Source organism: Chrysemys picta, chromosome 9, assembly GCF_011386835.1.
Source record: "Chrysemys picta bellii isolate R12L10 chromosome 9, ASM1138683v2, whole genome shotgun sequence".
Classification (NCBI taxonomy): domain Eukaryota; kingdom Metazoa; phylum Chordata; order Testudines; family Emydidae; genus Chrysemys; species Chrysemys picta.
In genome coordinates, this window is record NC_088799.1 from 27,441,175 (window position 1) to 27,456,760 (window position 15,586).

Sequence of the window (15,586 nt, forward strand, 5' to 3'; positions counted from 1 at the left end):
GGAGAGCAGTGACTTGCCCAAGCTAACAGAGGCAGTCAGTGGCAGAGCATGGAATACAATGCAGGTCTCCTGCCTCCTACCCCAGAGCCCCATCCACTATGCCCCATTGCCTCCTAAAGCATATCATATAAATTGGAATTTTAATTAGATGTAATGCACACTGTAGTATGCCACAACCAAGAAATATTTTTGATATGAACAATTAGTAAGTGTACAGATAAACTGTAAATCATTTTAATAGGATTGTTGATGAGGAAATACAGTAAGTGAAAAAGAATGTTCTGTTTTGTTTGTGTGTGTTATAAAGACTATCTACTTTACAATTTTTTGCACTATCTTTGAAATTTTAGTGTAATGGATCAAAAATACAAATAAGTTTGTTTTGTATATTTTTAAGAGAGCTTTGCACGAAGGGGGCTCCATAGTAGATCCTGCTGCAGGAGCAGGACCCATATTTGTAAAATAAAGAACAAAACAAAAAGTGGTCAGTAAAAAAAAGTCAATATTTTCAATACATTTTAGCTACTTGGAACCAGAGATCCTCTATCACTGAGGTTCCCTGTAATGGGGTACACTCACCTCATGAGAAAGCTCCCTGGTCAACTGCTACGTGAACCTGCTTTTTTCTCAGTTCAGGTGGGTGTTCGGTGATTCAACCTTCTTGCTAAGTCACACACAGTCTGTGTGAAACACAAGCAAACCCCTTTGAGGTAAAGAATCCAGTAGGGCCCCATCATGGTACATCTCTTCCTATAGCCCTCCCTGGGTTCAGTCCTTATCAGTCCCATAGCCTTCAAATGTCCCTCGACCCTGGTATGGGGCCATGCCCCCAGGGCTTCCTCTCTGGAGACTCTTCGCCCACTCTGGGTCTTTCTGATCCTAGCTCTCCAGCTGGGCCACTTACCAGTTCACTTCCCCTTCTGAGATTTTAGCACAGTTCAGTATTCCAGCCACTTCTACAGTGGCTAATGAGGGGACTGGTCTGCCCACTACTCCAGGTCCTAGCCCAAGGCCCCTACAAATAGTTGCCAGCCACAGCATCCCTTTAACTAAACTGCATTGCCTGGACCACTTTCCCACAGCCCCAGCACCTTCACGACCGCTTCACCCTTACCGGTGAAATCTTGTATTCAGTCCCAGTAGCCAGTCAGGAGCACCTTCTTTCTTCCCCAGTCCCTGCCTGCAACTGCTCTGTCCATGCTCCTATACCTCCTGCAGCCAGAACACCATTTATGCTCCTCCAGCTCCAGGGAGCAACTGACTTACTCAAGTGAGCCCTGCAACTGCTTTTATATGGCCCTGCTGGGCCTGGATTGGCTGCTCCCTGCAGCCTCCTTCTGATTGGCTACTTCCCCCACAGCCACGGTAGGCAGCCTGGAGGACTTCTCTACTGCTCCTTTCTGGGACGGCATGTGTAGGACTGTAAGGGCTCCAGCAGGGGGCCTCTGGGCTTAATATATCCTGTCACATTCCCAAACATTCTCAGAAGGTGAACCACTTAAAGAGAGTGCTCCAGGGACCACCACCTCTCCTATTCACAGTTGTGAAGACCAAAACCATTCTCAGTCATGATCATACATCATCCTCATCCCCTTTGCAATCACAGCAATTGTTTACTTAGAAACTATTCATGTGTTTTAGCAGTTGAAAGCAAAGGTGAGATCCAGCCTCATGTGACCAGCTCTTTCTTGTTATGGACCACCAGCAAGTGCTCTGCAAACCACTAGGATTCAGATTGGGAACTCTGCCCTATGTAATTTTGATAGTCACATATTTTGTGATCAGAAAGCATGAAGCAATTGTATGGTGGGCATGGGGGAAATAAAGAAAATATTTTAAAAGGTTTCAACATCATCATCATATTTGCCTGCATGGGAATGAGGTTGTAATGTTATGTCCCATCAACATCCAGCTCTCTGGCAGACCAAACTCTGTAGTATTAACTCCAAGACATACTCAAGATCTTAGCTCCTCATCAGTGCCCACTGTGGAGGATGGCATTTTCATATGCTGTAGCCCTGATTTTCCTCTCACAACAGTCAGGAGTAACTGCAGTGAAGTCAGTGGAGTTCTGCTGGTGTAAAATTGAAGTAAAAGTGTTAGGTTAAAATCTGTTTGTTATGGTTTCCCCATTCGCCATCTTGAATTTATTGAAACAACAACTAGGTCTCCATCTTGAACACCCTCCTTCATGGAGAGTTTAGCACCCTTTTTGCCTTTTTCAAATTAGAGCGGGAAAAGGTTAAGTCATGTAACAGCCTAGTCTGCCCAGCAACTACAGATTATTTAAGGGTAGCATAACCGTTACTCTGGGCTGTCCTTCAGAATGGCACTCAGTCTTCTACACAAGCAGCCAAGAGCTAGAGCCCAGCCCAACCAGGACTTGTTAGTGATTTCAGGTTCCATCTAGCTTCCAGCTTCAAGACTTACCTGCATGCAACAGTTACACATCTAAGAAAGAAGAGTCCGCATACCACACACAGGACGATGCCTTCAAGAACAGAAGGTAGAGGAAGAAGAGGACATTGTCCACTTACCTGAGCGATCACCTGTTCCAGAATTCTGTGTTCCGGCTTCTGTTCCTGTGTTCCTGAGTTCCAGTTCCAGTCCAGGGAACCGGTCATCATTGTCTTGTCACGACAGGGTTCCTCCCTTGGATCAGCGAGAGAGATAGTACTGTGATTGCCTTTTATTGTCCCTCAGTTTCCCCTATTGTGTAAGGGTTTTGGGACTCTGGAATTCATGTCAACAACATCATTATTAACAATCAAACTATTATTATTTGTTCTGTATATGTTTGGGGTCCTTGTTGTTTAAATCTTGTTGTCTAATAAATCTGTTATGTTTTCACATTATCCTGCTTAAGTCTTTAATCACAGATTATAACCATTGATAGATGCGGATGGTGGGGGAGGGTAGAACTTGCAGACTAGCCATCTTCTGTGAAGTTAGAGAAGTAAAATCAATTTAAATATGTCTCAGGCTAATAGATTTAAAGGAGAATCAAGTGTGTCATATTCCTGGAGTACACAACACCTTCCCATGTCATTCACTTATCTGGGTAAAGTGCTTTGAGATCTTGGGAAGAAAGTTGCTATGGAAATGCAAAGTATTATCTTTATAAAATGATTCATTTTCTAATCACTATGGCCCTCTGTGAAAGCCTGGAGGTGAAAAGCCATTTCCCTGCTGGGGCAGCAGTGTTGACATTTCCACAGAAACTGTGGAAAGAATGCTAACTGCACATGGGCCAGTCAGTGCTGAGAACATTCAGAGTCAGGGGAGCTGTGTTGCACCCCCAAGCAAGAATTCCTCCTTCCCCATGGAAGTGCTGCCTGTGATAGGAAACCTTTGCAATTTGACCTGACACTTACAGGTAAGAAAGAAGGAAGTTAAAAGGCAAACGGGAGAGCATGACAGAGAGGAATCTTCCCTCAACAGTGGCTGCAGTACATGTGTACTGGGACCTGCTGGCAACCAGCAACACTAGGTGCTAATGAGGAAGAAGAGGGACAATTATAGGGTTACCGTATTTCCACAAGCAAAAAAGAGGACACGGGGGGGGAGCCCCACTCTAGCCCCACCCCTGCCCCACCCCCATCCACTCGCTCCCACTTCCCACCCCCTGATTGTCCCCCTCAGACCCCCCAACCCCCCCCACTCCTTGTCCCCTGACTGCCCACTCCTGGGACCCCTGCCACTAACTGCCCCCTAGGACCCCACCGCTTATCTAAACCGCCCTGCTTCTTGTCCCCTGACTGCCCCCTCCTGAGAACGCCCTACGACCCTACCTGTCCCCTGACTGCCCCGACCCTTATCCACACCCCCACCCCATATTCACACCCCCGCCCCCAGACAGCCCCCCGGGGACTCCCATGCCCTATCCAACTGCTCCCCGCCCCCGACAGGACCCCCAGAACTCCTGACCCATCCAACCCCCTCTGCTACCTGCCTGCCTTGACCCCTCTCCACACCCCTTCCCCCGACAGCCCCCCCAGAACCCCAAACCCATCTAACCCCCCCTGCTCCCTGTCCCTGACTGTCCCAACCCCTCTCCACACCCCTGCCCCCCTGACAGCCCCCCCAGACCCATCTAAACCCCCGCTCCCTGTCCCTGACTGTCCCAACCCCTCTCCACACCTTTGCCCCCCTGACAGACCCCCCCCAAACTCCCGACCCATCCAACCCCCCCTCCCTGTCCCCTGACCAGGGCCGGCTTTAAAGAGCCCAGGAATCGGGCTGCGCTCCGGCCGGGGTTGCGGGGCTTGGGGCCGGGCCAGAGGTGCTCGGCCGGGGGTGCCGGGGCCCGAGCCGGGCCAGGTCCGGGCCGGCGCTGCTGGGGCCCGAGCCGGGCCGGGTCCGGGCTGGGGGTGCTGGGGCCCGAGCCGGGCTGGGGGTGGTGGGGCCCGAGCCGGGCCGGTGCTGGTGGGGCCCGAGCCGGGCCGGGTCCGGGCTGGGGGTGCTGGGGCCCGAGCTGGGCCAGAGCCGCTGGGGCAGCCGGGCGCTGCTTGGCCCGGGCCGGAGGGAGCCGCTCGGCCAAGGCCGCGCTTCCCCGGAGCTCTCCTCCTCGCGCCCCCCCACGCCCCAGCTTACCTGCTGCTGCCTCCCGCTTGCCCCTGCTTCTTTTCAGACTTCCCGCAAAGATCTGATTTGCGGGAAGCAGGGGAGGGGGAGGAGCAGGTGGGCGGAGCATTCAGGGAAGGGGAGGAGGGGGAAGACAGCTGCGGGCCGGAGAGCGTGGTACGGCTGCCGGGGATGGGGGGAGCTGGGAAGGGGCTTTGGGTGCCCAGCAGCACTTGGCCGCTGCTTTTCTATCTATAAATAGCCGACCGGGGGGAAATCCCGGACATTTTTAGATTTTTAAAAATCCCCCCCGGACGGCTATTTATAGACCGAAAAGCCGGACATGTCTGGGGAAATCTGGACATATGGTAGCCCTAGACAATTATAACATTTTCAGATGCATTCAACTAATTTTGGCTGCCCAAACTGAAACACCTGATTTTCTGAGGACTCACAGCTACCACTGGAGCAGAAGAAGGTGCAACATACTATAACCCAGGGGTTGGCAACCTGCGGCATGCGTGCCAAAGATAGCACGCAAGCTGATTTTTAATGGCACGCTGCCGCCTGCCGGGGTCCCGGCCCCACTCATCACCCCCCCCCCCCCGCCCACCGTTCTCTCCTGCGGGGGCAGGAGGCAGAAGCTTGGTCTTGCCGGCAGCCAAGCTTCCCCCTCCCCCACTTCTTCCCCCAGCATGGTGCTTTCCTGCCCCTCCCCTTCCCTCTCCCTGCCGCCGATCAGCTGATCGCCCTTGCAAGGGGGAGGGAGAGCAGAGCCACAGCGTGCTCACTGCTCCGGGGAGGAGGCAGAGAAGAGGTGGGGACGGGGCCCTGGGAGAAGAGGTGGGGACAGGGCATATCCCCTCCAGCCCTCTGCCCTGACCCCCTGAAACCTCACACACACACACACAGCCTTCTGCCCTGACCCCTGCACCCTCCCCACACACCCAGCCCTCTGCCCTGACCCCTGCACCCCCTCACATACCTCCAGCCCCCATTCTGACTCCTGCACCCCCACACATACCCAGCCCCCCCACATCCCATGCCCTGACTCTTGCACACACACCCACATCCCCACCCACACCCTGAGCACCAAACGGGAGCTCCTGCACCCCCACACACACATTCCCAACTGCACCCCCGTCTGGGGTCCCAGTCATCGGCCCCGCTCAGCCCGTTGCTGGTCTGGGGTCCCAGCTGCCAGCTCTTTGCCAGCCGGGGTCCTGCAGGCCCCGCTCAGCCCGCTGCCGAATTAAGTGAATGGAACCCCAGGCCGGCAGTGGGCTGAGTGGGCTGGCGGCGTAAGATCAGCATTTTAATTTAATTTTAAATGAAGCTTCTTAAATATTTTGAAAACCTTGTTTACTTTACATACAACAATAGTTTAGTTATATAATATAGACGTATAGAGAGAGACCTTCTAAAAAATGTTAAAATGTATTACCGGCACGTGAAACCTTAAGTTAAAGTGAATAAGTGAAGACTCAGCACACCACTTCTGAAAGGTTGCCGACCCCTGCTATAACCTCTCTTCTTTAGCTAGCCAACTCCATAGGCCAGCGTAAAGAGAGGAGCAGAGCCATAGCCCCCATCTCCTCCCCACCTTCTTTGGAGTGACTAGAATGCCTCGGATGCCAACAGGAAGCAGTCCCTGAACTCAGAAGAGAGCAACTGGGCCTAGCTCTTGCATGGGGATGCAAGGGGGGGGAAAGACCACTTCCCCCTTCTGCACCTCTGAAAGGGTGAAAGCAGAAGAGGGTCCTTTGTGTGACTAAGGGAATGTCAACACAGCAAAAGCTGTGCATGGGCTAGCCCATCTGAGCTAGCTCAGGCTTCAGAGCTAGTAGTACAAGCCCAGCATGGACCTTAGGTTCTTGGCTTGTTAGCTTGCTCTGAAGCTCTCACTCTGCTGACTTGACTGCTATTACCCACACTAGCTGGATTGAAGCTTGCTCAGGTAGACTAGCCTATACACACAACTTTTGCTGTGTAGACATACCCTAACTATAACAGAAACAATGCAAAACCTATTTTCTGTCCCTATCATCTACATTAAAACTGACCAGTATTAGGCTTCCCAGTTAGGGTCTCAGACAACCAGCCCCTTCACGTGAATTGAAAGAATATCCCACTTACTGAACATAAGAATGCCCATACTGGGTCAGACCAAAGGTCCATCCAGCCCAGTATCCTGTCTGCCGACAGTGACCAATGCCAGGTGTCCCAGAGGGAGTGAACCTAACAGGTAATGATCAAGTGATCTCTCTCCTGCCATCCATCTCCACCCTCTGACCAGCAGCGGCTAGGGACACCATTCCTTACCCATCCTGGCTAATAGCCATTAATGGACTTAACCACCATGAATTTATCTAGTTCTCTTTTGTACTCTGACTCAGCCCCTTTCCCTGGGCCACTAGATCTGTGCCTAAACTCTATGTCTCTCACCCCTGCAGACAAGGAGAAAGCCCAGAAGTTGAAGGACAGCAATGAAGAGCCACTTATGGAAAAGATGAGATCTAAACCATACCAATCACTGTTGCATATAGCATATTGGAATTACACACACTGGATTGGCTTGTGCTGTCAATTTTTAATCCAAACTCCCCACAGAAATCAATGAGGTGTTCTGCATAGAGAGTATAGTCCAGTAAATACACTGGGCAAAGAAGTGCTAACCAGGGATTATAAAACCATATGGATTAATCATAATAGCAGGCATTCTTCCTAAATGACATGTTTTCTAGTAACTGAAGCACACTTTTAATGAAAGGTTACCCACTGAGTGATTTATGACTTGTTTCCCTATATAACAAAAGGTGATTTATTCCAAGTATCATGATACAGGGAAAAGTTCTAACTTTCCATTTATCTTCCAAGTGATTACAGTTCTTATTCTCATATAAAATACCTACCACGTGAGGGGAGAAACAATTAAAAATAAAACTAATTTGCTCCTGTAACTAACAGGAACAACTTAGCTATTACTGATTGTTATAAATAACAGATGGTACAAGGTGGGGAAAACAGATTCCTCTTTACATTTCACTGCTGCAGACATTATGAAAAACCCTTAAAACACTAATTCATTGCTCCTGGCATCTGTTAATGTTAAAGTAGTTCTGACTTCACTAGCCAGGGTTTATTTATTACCCCTAATAATCCACCTGCCTAGGAATTAACTCTGCAGCTTCTTAGCTGCAAAATTTCTATGATGTAAGCTTCATATTGAAACATATGTATTCAAAATTAATACATACCATGGCTATATACATGGACAAGATGACCTAATAGATCTCTGCTATCTCAGTTTCAATGATTTTGTGAACTGAGCTGAACTTTTTTTAGGCACCCAATTTAAGGATGTGATTGACACACAAAAATGTAATGACTTTCATTAGCCTGCTACATCTAAATAATTTTTCCCTTCTACCCATTGGACGATGCTGCCTTTAGAACACTAGACCTGGAGTCAGAAGACCTGCCATTGGCTCAATAAGTGACCTTGGATAGGTCATATAACCTCTCCATCTTGAAGATGGCGACAATGACGCAGCCTTCTTTGTAAAGCACTTTAAGATCTATCTACAGATGGAATGTATTATTTTAGTGCTAATATTAGTATTCAAACAATTCAAGGCAGGCAAATTGAAAAATGTATAGCAGGATGGGGATTTTTTTAGAATAAAGAAACATGTTGCGCCTGAAATTCTCTAAACAACATATACTGAGGGAGGCGGGGGCAGCAATTATGCAAAATCCCCACACACCTTGGCTGTGTGGTGATGTACAATATATATCATTGCTCCTATAAAATGGTTTTGGTACATTTTCTTTTAATGTGACAATATTTTTTAAAAATTATACAAATACTGGGCTAAATCTTGCTCAACTACACTCGTATATCTAGAATAACTCCACTGCCTTCAATGGAATTACTCTGGATTTACACCAGTGTAAATGAGGACAAAATCTGGACCAAAGTGTAAAAACACTTTAAATACACCCACCCAGACACGCACACACTGAAATATAATTCCTGTTTATATTTAGGTTTAGGACGGTAAATGATTTTTTCAGAATCTTTTGACTCCTAGAGTTTGCAGGTTCTGCTTGAAGAACAACATGTGCAGTTCAGTTGACACATAGAGCTGTGTGAGCAGGTGCCTTTCATAATATGTTCAAAACAAAGCCCAAACACTGTTGCCTTACTAACATAAGAAAGTTCAGCTCATGCCATCCCCCAGGAGAGCTCCTACCTCAGGATTGTTCAGCCCACACCCTAGATTCTTCCTTTCTAAACAACTGCATCCCCTATATCTAGGTGAGTGATGAGACACCTGTCTCAGTGAATCAGCAGAACCCACTTAACCATTTGGAAACCAAAGTTTGAAATGTAGGACTAATACAGTTCCACTGAACATGAGGGTGGTTGGTGTCACAACTGGGATGAGGGCAGTGGTCAAAGCAGCACTTGGGTATCGGGAGGTCAGAGTCTGAGACAAGCCAGAGGGCAAACTGAGAGTCAGACATCAGGAGGCAGGCATGATCAGGTTACTGGTGGGTCAGAGTGCAAGAGTACAGCTACACAGCAGCTAGACACCCAGGCTTGGCCCCTGCCAGCCAACTGAGGCTCATGGGGCTGTTTCATTGCTGTGTAGATATCTGGGCTCAAGCTGGAGCCCAGGGTCTTGGACCCTGCGAGGTGGGAAGGTCCCAGAACTTGGGTTCCAGCCTGACCCCAGAAGTCTACACAGTAATGAAACAGCTCCACAGCCTGAGCCCCATGAACCCGAGTCGGCTGGCATGGGCCAGCCTCAGGTTTTTCTCTGCTGCATAGACATACCCCGAGACAGGCTAGAGAGTGAAGCGAGAGTCAGGTAACAGGAGGCAGATAGGATAAGGTTACCAGGAAATCGGGGTCAGGCACCAGGTTACAGACAGCAATTGAACAGCAAAGTTGAGGACAAACCGGGGACAGAAGCCAGAGTCTATCACAAGCATGGTCTAGAGCAGAGACAGGCAGGCAGTCTGTGTGTTTGCTCCGACAGCTGCCCTCTATTGCTTCCTGGTTTAAGTACTGGTATCGGCCAAAAAGGAGGCTGTCAGGGGCCGCCACTCAGGTCCTGCTGGGCGGTACTTCCCGCCAAGCCCAGCCTCCAGGGTCCTCCCTTAGGAGCCTGCCCTAAGTCTCCTGAGGTAATGTGGAGGTGTCAGTGGCCCAGAATCCCTATAATCCCAGGTTTCAGACCTGCAGGTTCTAACAGTGGAGGGTGAGGAGGGAGCCCTGGATAAGCAGAGCAGGACATTTCATGAGCCCCATGTGTCACAAAGCACTACTTCAAACCTGAACTTTCTCTAGGGTGTGGGTGGCAACCCCAGAAACTACATGGATCCACTAGCCTAAAATCCTTGAGTGGAGGTGCACTCAAGTAGTGAGCAAGGAGTGGCTGGATACTGGGTTGAGGTAAAGGAGTCCATGTCTCTCCATAGGTTTTTTCCATACTTGGGCTTTGCCCAGAGGATCAGAATCTGGCCTAAAGGGTGGTGATACTACACATAGGTGAGCTCTCCCATTCCTTTCTATGTGTCTGAATATATCATAACTACCAGTATCAAGTAAATGTTACTAACCATCCATTTCAGTGGAGCAAAACATGTTCTGAACTTTGCTGGGGACATCTATACTGGCCTTTTATAAGGAAGAGATAACTAGAAAGCACATTTAGTGAAGCAATAACGTTATTCTTCATTAAAAACTCCAAGCTAATGGACGATGCTCAACTTCACAACAAAACCTAATATTTCACCTAATGTTTCTAAGTGGGTATGACGTGCTCAATAGCACTTTGAATGGTGTAATGGAGAGAGTTCAGTAACAACGGCTAATTCCTCAGAACCTAAACTTTTTCAAAAGGAATCAGCTTTCAGGTGCGGGAAAAGCTTCTTCTTAGATGTCTCTACTTTAACTTTTGTTAAAAATAGTCTTCTATAATGTCTCATGATGGGCAGTGTGTGCAGTATGTCGTCTAAAAAATGCCTGCATCCACTGAGCACGGCCTCTCAGACAAGTTTTGATGTGTCACAAAGAGGGGTGTGTACAATATGGTGGAATGCTGTAGGGTATCAAAGTACAATAGTCATTATAGTGCACATAAGAAGCCATTACACTTGACTGTTACGGTTCCTTGATGAAGGCTATCTTACAAACCAAGAGCAACTGTAAGAGGGGGGCATACATAAAAACAAAATAACAAGAAATGTTTGTTATAGAAACTGTTGATTAAGTGTTAACCTCTTCATACCAACATCTCTTTTACATTATTTTGATACATTTCATTGGTCATTTAAACACTGAATAAAACAATAACACAAATAAACTGGCCTATAACACATCCTAGAAGTGGTAAAGTCAGTCTCTAGGGCAGATCCACTTTTTATTTATTTATTAAGACCAGGGTCGATAGTGCAGATTATAGAGAAAGACGAATATTAAAATGTTCAGAACCTTTAGGAGGGAGGAGTTAGGATAAAAGATCGTTCTGTTCCTTTACCTGATATGAGCTTAGATTGTCCCTTCCTGACCAAACCCCCCCAGGAAAGGGTTAAGGGAGAGAAAAACTTTGCAAGGATCTCCTCACAATGTTGCTCCCAGATCGTTCTGGGGGGGCTGGCAGGGATTACTATAAATTATTATTTGTATTGCAGTAGCAATTAGAAGCCCCAGTCAGGATCAGGACCTGCTTGCGTTAAGCACTGTACAAAGACAGAGGAAGACACAAAGCAGGGGAATCCTCTTCCCTTTGCTGAATGGCCATGGGTCTGCTTCACAGACCCCTTTGAATCAACAGCAAAGGAGAGCTATCCATGTATGGCTCTTGTGCCTTTCACTAGCTCTAAGGGCTGGGCATTCCCACCCTTTCAGTGGCCTCTCTCTACATTTAAACATCCCTGTGATTATTGACCCATTGTTTCTGGCTTTTAGGTAATTGCTCATATTGTACTCAGTCTTACAAGCCCATTGTGGTTGGGGCTCCCACTGAGTCCAACAGGAGTTGTGCAAATACATACATCTCATGGGACTGGCCCATTGTATATATCAAAACTGAAAAACAGGGGAGTCACTATTAATTTGTATGAGAAAAATCAGCTATGGGCACAGGAAATGCCAAACCACCACCTAGAAGGATTTGTGCTGTCAACAGCTGAGATTTACACAGATCTTATTATTGATGCCTTAAGCTAAAGTAATTTATTCACCTTCTTTGATTAATTATTCATTTTTTATTCTGCATAGCAGACTTGGAAGGTTAAGGAGAAAGGGTGTGCACTAGTCAGTGTCAGGGATTCGGCTCATGCTGCTGCCTGGCTTTCACAAAGCTAAATCACATGGCTCTCTACCTACCACAGAGTGCCCAAAACACAGCAGAATCACCCCACTTCCACTCAGGGCCGGCTCTGGCTTTTTTGCCGTCCCAGGCAAAAAAAGCCTTCCGCCGCGCCCCCCCCAGGGGAGCACGGCAGGGGAGGGCGCCGAGCCCGGCCGTGGCCCCGCTCTCCCCGACCGGCCGGTGCGCCGGGAGGAGGGCGGAGAGCCCGGCCGGGGCCCCCTCTCCCCAACCGGCCAGAGCGCCGGGAGGAGGGTGGAGAGCCCGGCCGGGGCCCCGCTCTCCCCGGCTGGCCGGAGCGCCGGGGGAGGGCGGCCTTGCTCTCCCCGGCCGGCCGGAGCGCCGCCCCCCTCCAGGTGCCACCCCAAGCACGTGCTTGGTAGGCTGGTGCCTGGAGCCAGCCCTGCTTCCACTGCACCAGGGACAGGCAGGGAATGTGAGGCCTACTTTGTACCATCGAACGGTGGGGCTCCTCTGTAGGGGAGAAGTGGGGGGAAACCTGAGGCAGAGACAGGAGCAGTGGATCTGAAAGAAAAACTCTCCTGATCCCTCGGTCAGTTTTAGAGTTACTCTCCCAGACAGAGTCTGGGGCTTGTCTTCACCACACAATCTAGTCATGACGGAACAAGACCTTGAAGGGTCAAGCTAATACATGCAATGCTGACACGACTTTGCAGTTGGTGTAGACGAGGGCAAGTGGTGGTGGAGGGAACATAGATTACTTTAAGCTATCTTTGCTCCCTCTAATATCGGAGAGTAACCCCCAGTAAAATGTAAAGCAGCTTCAAGGAGTTGCACTCTGGCCACATGCCCTCTTGACACACATCTATGCTAGAGACTGCATAGGAGACAGTGCCAGGCTGTTCTGCATTAGGAGTACTCCACAGTGGGGAGATGTGGTTGGGGTTTGCCATCGGAATAGGGTAAAGAGGCCAGAACATGGCCCATAAGCAGGACCCCTCCTCAGGACTGAAGATTATAATTTCCACCTTCCCAATGGCATTTCCCCACATGAAACTCTTTTACTTGGCTCCGAGAACCAAAATTGGCCTTGTGTAAGTGGCTCTCTGGTTGTATCCGTGGGACAGTTCTGCACTGTCATACTCATTCTCCCCTGCTACATGATATTCAAAGATTGTGGACTCTCCGAAGTTGGGGAAATGCAACCCATTTTTTGTCTCTGAACTTGACTTTTGAGATTCTAGATACCTCTGCATAGAGGCCAGTTTTTGTCAGGCACAAGGATTTTGGCTTACTGCAGCTTGTTTACATAAACTGCACCATTACAGCATGCTTTAAATAAGCCTCAGTATAGGCTGATAACAGAGGTCAATTCTGGATTGCAGAACAATTCTATTCTACTAATATCAGAAGTCTGCAGAAAAGAAAAAAGTAATCATTCCTGTGGGAGAGGCCTACAATTATCAGATGTGGAGACACTCTATGACCATTGCTCTTTCAACAGCCAACTCTAAACACTGACAAGTGGGGGGGCAGACAAAGACAGGGTGTCAGTCTTCAGCTTAAATTTCATCTTTTTTACTAGCTTGTCTCCCACAGTAACATCGCTGTGTTGAATGTGTCAGAGTTTATAGACATCTGTTTAGTAAATGTGTTCCTCGGGAAATGTATTCCAGCACCAAGCATTCCTTAAGGTCCAAATCGTGGTCTCTTTGTAGTCAATGGGCATTTAGCCATCAGCTTGAATAGAATTAAGATTTGGTCCTTAGGTAGGCTTCCCTACAGTGCCAAATGAAAATAATCACTTTGATTACAAAAAGAACAGGAGTACTTGTGGCACCTTAGAGACTAACAAATTTATTAGAGCATAAGCTTTCGTGGACTACAGCCCACTTCTTCGGATGCACTTTGATTACACTTTCTCAAGCCTAGTGCCATCAAGTTAATTATTCAGATTTCTCTGAAACAGATATGTAATTGCAGTTTGTTTTTGTATAAATCTGTGTCTTGGATTAAACATTCATGCTATATATACAGTGAGCAGAAAAAAACAGACTATGTCCCACTCTAATAAAAGTTTAATCGGGGTCTGATAGTATGAGCTAGGACACTTCATTTAGGCATATGTGTCAAGAGGGTCATTTCTCTTTTAGATACAAGGGAGTTTATATTCTGATTTTTAATGTTTGCATCCCTTACTTTTGTGCAGAGTACAGATGGACAAGGAGGCATCCAATGGCGAACACAGCTTACAACAAATAGATATCCAGCAAAATTTCAAATCTAGATAAATGGAGAGAAATTTTTAATTGCCACAGGTAAGATTTTTATTCTACATTGTTCTCACATATTCTTACAACCAGATAGTCTTTTGTTAGGGGTTTTACAAATTTTAATGTTTTATTTCTCTGTCTGCATTCTCAAATATATTTTAAAAAGGCAAGTATAATTCCTTGGTTTTAAGCTTTTTTTCCCCACTGGTCAAAGAAAATTGTACTAGGTTAACAAAATTGTACTAGGTCAAAAACCAGTGGGAGAACACTTTAACCTGTCTGGTCATTCAGTGACAGACCTGCGGGTGGCTATATTACAACAGAAAAACTTCAAAAACAGACTCCAACGAGAGACTGCTGAGCTAGAATTGATATGCAAACTAGACACAATCAACTCCGGTTTGAATAAGGACTGGGAATGGCTGAGCCATTACAAACATTGACTCTATCTCCCCTTGTAAGTATTTTCACACTTATTGTCAAACTGTCTGTACTGGGCTAGCTTGATTATCACTTCAAAAGTTTTTTTTCTCTTAATTAATTGGCCTCTCAGAGTTGGTAAGACAACTCCCACCTGTTTATGCTCTCTGTATGTGTGTATATATATCTCCTCAATATATGTTCCATTCTATATGCATCCGAAGAAGTGGGCTGTAGTCCACGAAAGCTTATGCTCTAATAAATTTGTTAGTCTCTAAGGTGCCACAAGTACTCCTGTTCTTCTTTTTGCGGATACAGACTAACACGGCTGTTACTCTGAAACCTAGGTTAATACTGCATTTATTTTTTTCAGCTGAGTTTTATTTTCACTTGCAGGTTGGAAATCAATAATACTGTAATACAGGTAACTGTTTTTCTCAAAGATAACAATTTTGTATTTGTTTGCCCTTTTTTGTGACTGCTTCACTAGGCAATCCCATTTAAGAGATTACTCATGTAACATGTATCACATTAGATGCTAGTATTCTCTTAATAATAATCAAACTGTAAAAAAGCCTGTTTTAGCAATTTCTTCTTATACATTTTTCCTTTGAGAAGCAAGCCTTCATATATTTGAAAGAGAAATGTTCATAATCAGGTTCAAAGTAACAGAAGAATCTAGGGTAATGAACTTTTTTGTCTAACAGTCAAGAGTTTCTTGGTCAATTTTAAAACACAGGAAAGAAGACACAGGTGTTCAGAAATACAAAATGTATGTATTTGTAACCATTACCCAAAACCTTAAATTGGAAGTTGTCAGAGATTATATATTTTTGTACTGTAGTCATTAGAATGTGCTGAAGTTATTGGCAACCATTGATAAAAAAATAAAATGTGAGTCAAACAGACAAGTAAACTGCATATTAAGCAATTTAAAACAATATGTACATATAACTCTTTTACCCTCATTAGTATTTAGGATAA

General features: G+C 46.8%; 1 long non-coding RNA gene across 3 annotated transcripts in view; it reads right to left on the reverse strand.

Annotated features, from left to right (window-relative positions):
- The window catches only part of LOC135973668 (uncharacterized), a 19,679-nt gene extending 5,018 nt beyond the window's left edge, over positions 1 to 14,661 (reverse strand). Inside the window, exons 1-4 of one of the 3 annotated variants that reach the window (XR_010590617.1) lie at positions 14,109 to 14,661; positions 2,538 to 2,652; positions 1,957 to 2,071; positions 580 to 680 (exon numbers count right to left, since the gene is read on the reverse strand). This is a non-coding gene — a long non-coding RNA (uncharacterized LOC135973668). Of the gene's footprint in view, positions 1 to 579; positions 681 to 1,956; positions 2,075 to 2,537; positions 3,547 to 14,108 lie in introns of those variants that run through there. The other 2 variants (XR_010590619.1, XR_010590618.1) reach the window with 2 other exon arrangements.
- Between the last annotated feature and the right edge of the window lie 925 nt (positions 14,662 to 15,586).